This window comes from Larus michahellis (genome assembly GCF_964199755.1).
Source record: "Larus michahellis chromosome W unlocalized genomic scaffold, bLarMic1.1 SUPER_W_unloc_1, whole genome shotgun sequence".
NCBI lineage: Eukaryota > Metazoa > Chordata > Aves > Charadriiformes > Laridae > Larus > Larus michahellis.
Genome location: NW_027435888.1, coordinates 1,000,836 through 1,006,817, shown reverse-complemented (window position 1 = coordinate 1,006,817; position 5,982 = coordinate 1,000,836).

The following is a 5,982-nucleotide window of genomic DNA, read 5'->3' as shown; positions in this document are numbered from 1 at the left end:
GGAGCACTGGGACCACACTGGGAGCACTGGGGGGAGTCATGGAGTTATAGTGGGAGTACTGGGACAGAACTGGGAGCACTGGGGGGAGTCAGGGAGTCATACTGGGAGCACTGGGACCACACTGGGAGCATTGGGGGGACTCAGGAGGTCATAGTCGGAGCACTGAGACCGCACTGGGAGCACTGGGGGGAGTCAAGGATTCATAGTGGGAGTACTGGGACAGAACTGGGAGCACTGGGGGGATTCAGGGAGTCATACTGGGAGCAGCGGGACCGCACTGGGAGCACTGGGGGGAGTCAGGGAGTCGCACTGGAAGCACTGGGGGGAGTCAGGGAGTCATACTTGGAGCACTGGGACCGTACTGGGAGCACTGGGGGGAGTCAGGGAGTCATACTGGGAGCACTGGGACCGTACTGGGAGCACTGGGGGGGTCAAGGAGTCATACTGGGAGCACTGGGAGTGCAATGGGAGCCCTCGTTGATGGGCTCAGTTTTGGCCAGCGGTGGGTTTCTTTTGGAGCCGTCTGTAACCAGCTCTGTCTGGCACGGAAGCAGCCCCTGGTCTCTTCTCACAGAGGCCCATGCCTTCAGCCCCACCACTACCAAACCCTGGAGACGGACACCAATTCCACAAGCCCTGGCTCTGCACCACAAACACTCTGGTGTGAGTCCTCCCCCGGCATGGTCACACGGTACAAGCTGCACTCCGAAGATTTTTCCTCCTGGGCACTTTCCAGCCCAGCCCAGCTCCCTCCAAGCTCTGCCACCTCCCCTGCCCTCTCTCCATCCCAGCCCAGTCTGCGCTGGCCCAACAGCAGAGCCTGCCCCAGGGTGCTGCAGAGCTCTGGGCACTCACTCCACAGCCACAGCCCCTCTGAAGGGCACCGCAGCTGCTGGGGGGCAGAGGAGGGTCAGCCCCAGAGATGGGGGACATTTGGGCACAAGGCAAAGGCAGTCAGTAGGCCCCTGTGTCCTCCTCCCCAGGATATTCTGAGGGGTCTGCAGCCCCTCTGTGCCATCCCCTCTCCCCAGCCCAGTACAAGAGCCCTGGCCCTGGGGACCCTCAGGCAGCTCCTGCCGCCCCAGTGACAGAGTGGCACTGGGACAGCCTGCCCCAGGCTGCTGCAGCCAGAAAGGTCTTCTCATCTCCCGTTTATCCAGCCCTGCTGCTGATGGGTCTCAGAAAAAGAAGTGTTAGCTGGATCATGTATTTTATTTAAACACACAGAGAGACTAACTCTTCATTTACATATATATTTTTTGTCACAGACGAGAGGTGAAAAGTTAAGGAGGAGGGGAGGAATAGTGAATGCTTGTCGGAACAGATACAGAGAATCCTTTGCAGAGGAAGGTACACAGTCTATGGCTGATGAAAAAATGTCCAATCAGTTTCCTCAGGGCATCCTTGAGCTCCCGGTTCCTCATGCTGTAGATGAGGGGGTTCACTGCTGGAGGCACCACCGAGTACAGAAATGACAGCACTAGGTCTAGAACGGGCGAGGTGATGGAGGGGGTCTTCAAGTAGGAAAAAAATGAAGTACTGATAAACAGTGAGACAATGACCAGGTGAGGGAGGCACGTGGAAAAGGCTTTCTGCTGTCCCTGCTGTGAGGGCATCCTCAGCACAGCCCTGAAGATCAACACATAGGACACCACAATGAAAAGAAAACACGTAAAGAATAAACAGGCACCAAACACAATAAGCCCAACTTCCCTGAGGTAGTCCGAGTCTGTGCAGGAGAGCTTGAGGATCTGGGGGATTTCACAGAAGAACTGGTCTAGGCCATTGCCTTGGCAGAGAGATATTGAAAATGTATTGGCAGTGTGCAGCAGAGCATGGAGAAAGCCACTGCCCCAGGCAGCTGCTGCCATGTGGACACAAGCTCTGCTGCCCAGGAGGGACCCATAGTGCAGGGGTTTGCAGATGGCAACATACCAGTCGTAGGCCATGACTGTCAGAAGATAAAACTCTGCTGCCATCAGGGTGAGAAATAGAAAGACCTGTGCAACACATCCCGAGAAGGAGCTGGCCCTGGTGTCCCAGAGGGAATTGGCCATGGCTTTGGGCAGAGTGGTGGAGATGGCACCCAGGTCGAGGAAGGCGAGGTTGAGGAGGAAGAAGTACATGGGGGTGTGGAGGCGGTGGTCACAGGCTACGGCAGTGATGATGAGGCCATTGCCCAGGAGGGCAGCCAGGTAGATGCCCAGGAAGAGGCAGAAGTGCAAGAGCTGCAGCTCCCGCGTGTCTGCGAATGCCAGGAGGAGGAAGTGAGTGACGGAGCTGCCATCGGACATCATCTCCCTCTGCACATGGGGGCCTGTCCAAGAAGGAAACAGCAGTGAAGAGCGAGGACAAACACCTCTGAGCAGAACCTGTTGCATTTGTCACAGTAACGTCCTAGGAGATGGGAACCAGGAGTGATCGCAGGTTAAATATCACTGTGATATAAAAGAGCTTTTGACCACTGTCACTCCCAGGTCCCCTGGCTGCAGAACACAGCTGGGGGGTTGTTTTGTGTATTTTGGTCCTGTTACCCCTGGCCCACTTGAGGAGTCATGTTTGAAGGTAGAAATCCCTGGCATTTCTGCTACCCTACAAGTGCTATTGTGAGAGTCCTGGGAGGCAATAGGACAGACCCTTAGTGCAGAAGGAGGAGAGCTGGTCTCTCCATCCGTCCTGCTCTCAGCTGCTTTTTGCCAGCCCCGCTTTGGTCTGGAGGATGATCCCATGGAGAACAGAGGAGTCCAGTTCCAAAGTGCAGATCTCCAAACTCCCCTCCCCAGGGAAGAGCTGTCAGCTTTTGGATGCCCAGAAGATAGGGTGCCCTTTGTGAAGAGTTAACGTTATCCCCACCCCATGGACTGCATTGCCTAGAGACCCAGAGGTTAGAAGAGGCCTTGGGTACCAGGGACACATCTGCATGGCAGGACCTGCAGGGTCAGTGGCTGAGCTGCTGATGAAGCCCCCACCCCAGAGAGACTGAAAACAAGAGCAACAGCAGCAGCAGAAGGGACGGGTGGAGAAGCAAGGAGAAATGCCCCATGCTTCTGCCAAGGGAAACAAGGCCAGGGAGGGACAGAGGGTGCTCAGGAGAGTCCCTTCTGCTGCAGCTACGGCCACAGATGAGGCAGCTGCTGCCCTGGATCCCACGTCCTTGAGGGCAGAAGCTCACTGGGCAGGGTTAGAGTTGGCACTGGCAGGAGGCAGAGTTCCTCTGAAGCACCGGGACCCTGCTCTGAAGGACAGCCCTGGGCACCCCTGGCTGCACACCCACCTTCATGCCCCTGCAACCATCCCCAGGAGAAGGCAGCCACCGTGTCCTGTCCCTCTGACGGTGCTGCAGGGAAGCCCTGCTCTGCAGCACACCCTTCTCCTCCTCTACACCAGAGAAAGATCCCACAGGCTGTGGGCTACGACAGCTTTATGAGAACCCTTCAGGATTGGCGGTGGCATTGCCCTGCAGCCTCACACTTACCGTGCAGAGGGCTGGGAAGCTTTCTCCCACAGTGAGCTCTCAGCTCTCCTCCCCATCACGACTGCCTTCACGCTCTCTCTGCATTGATGGTCCCATCCTCGGTGCCTGCAGGCAGCGCCCTCAGCCCTGCTGCCTGCTTCACATCAGCTTCCTTTGTCCCAAGAGCCCGGCCCAGCTCAGCACCAGAGGAGCAGCCCAAGGCATTTTAATGACCCCTTGGGTGGGTTTGGGGTGGAGTCCCTGAACCTCAGACACTGAGGAAACTTCTCAAGAAGAGAAACCCAGATGTAAACTCCAAGGTTTCTTGGAGTGTTAATGGGTCCCACTGAGGACCATTACCAACAAAGCCTCCCCAGGGGCTCGTTAGAGCACAAAACTGGAGGCAATAATGACACGTAGGTTAAGGGAAATTAAAGGTGGCTCTGATGCTGAGCAAACCTAAAGGTGTTGCTCCTTCAGTGTCCCATACCTGCACCTCTTTCTTTGAAGGCACCCAATTGTCTTTTTGATTTCACCCCAATATCTCACTACCCTTACTGATATCTCTCCATCCTCCCTGGCTGTTCCAGGAAAGACAAAGCCATGGTCTGGTCCAGCCACCCCCTGGGTGTCCTCTTTTACCACAGCACTGCCCTCAGCGTGACAGTTTCTTCTGGTCATTTCTGGTCTCAACCTCCCAATCCAAACTTTGTGGCATCCTTCTTTTCTCCTGCTTTTTTTTCCACCATGAAGAAAAGCTCAGCATCTCTGAAACCACCCTTCAAGCAGTTACAGGTCATGGCTGTGATGCTCTGAGCCCCCACTTCACCAGGCTGAAGGAGACCAGGACCCTCAGCCTCCCCTCACGGGGCGTGTGCTTGAGGCCATGAATCCCATATTGGCAGAGCTTCTCTGGACACTCTCCATTCCTCCCCACTTGTCTAGAACAGGAAGCCCCAGTGAGGGGCACACGAGCCCCGAGGTGGCCACTCCAGGTTTCAGTGGAGTGAGATGACAGCTCCCCTGGTGTGGGTGACCCACGCTCCTCCTAATGCAGCGCCCTCCCTACAATATGCACCCACTCTTCCAGCAGCCTTACTTTTCCAGTCACGCAGACACTTCTGTGGGATGTGGCAATTCTGTCTGAGGTTATGGAAACCTCTGCTTTTCTCTTACTTCCCTTCCTGTCAATTTCTCCAACTGAATGTGGCGCTTTTGTTTAGGCTTCTCAATGTCTTAAGAATTCCTAAAAACCTTCTAGTTGGCTTAGCTTGAATTTTTTTCTCTACTGCCGTTTCCTCTGATTTCCCCATTGGTTAGCAAAACCGGAGAGACTACTAATGTGCGTCTCTGCTAATTCTCATCAGGTCTTTCCTGCTGCTTTTTTAATGCCCTTTTATTTTTGTGTATTTTTCCAGATATCTGTAAAACTAAATCTTCACGTGGTGTTAGCTCTCATAGAGACTGTGAATTTGAATCTGAGGTCTTTACATTTTCCCTTTGCTGTATTGAGTGCCGCCGACTTTGGTTTAATACAACATTTTCAGTTGACCTTCAGTTTTACTCTAGACTCCCAGGGTGAGATTCACTTCTAACTTTAGAAGTCTACAATGGCAGCTAAAGAAGTTTTTCTACACAGTTGTGGAGATGTATAGAAACACCTGCTTTTGAGGTTTCAAAGATCATTTGGTACCAATAATGCGCTACTTTTTGCAAAAAGAGATACATCTTAGCTATATCGGTTAACTTTTATGTCTGTTTAGAATCATAGAATGTGTTGGGTTGGAAGGGACCTCTAAAGGCCATCTAGTGCAACCCCCCTGCAGTCAGCAGGGACATCTTCAACTAGATCAGGTTGCTCAGAGCCTCATCAAGACTGGCCTTGAACGCCTCCAGGGATGGGGCCTCCACCCCCTCTCTGGGCAACCTGGGCCAGTGTCTCACCACCCTGCTGGTAAAGAACTTCTTCCAAATGTCTAATCTAAACCCGCTCTGCTCTAGTTTAAAACCATTGCCCCTCATCGCTACATGCCCTTGCAAACAGCCCCTCCCCCGCTTTCTTGTAGGCCCCCTTCGGGTACTGGAAGGCCGCTATCAGGTCTCCCTGGAGCCTTCTCTTCTCCACGCTGAATCATGGAATCACAGAATGATGGAATTTTGAGGGTTGTAAGGGAACTTAAAGATCATCTAGTTCCAACCCCCCTGCCATGGGCAGGGGCATCTCCCACTAGATCAGGTTGCTCAGAGCCCCATCCAGGGCTTCCACCACCTCTCTGGGTAACCCGTTCCAGTGTCTCACCACACTCCTGGTAAAGAACTTTTTCCTGACGTCCAGTCTGAATAGTCCCGTCTCCAGTTTTAATCCATTCCCTCTAGTCCTACCATTACCCGACATCCTAAAAAGTCCCTCACCAGCTTTCTTGTAGGCCCCCTTAAGATACTGGTAGGCCACTAGAAGGTCTCCTCAGAGCCTTCTTTTCTCCAGAATGAACAACCCCAGCTCTCTCAGTCTGTCCTCATAGGAGAGG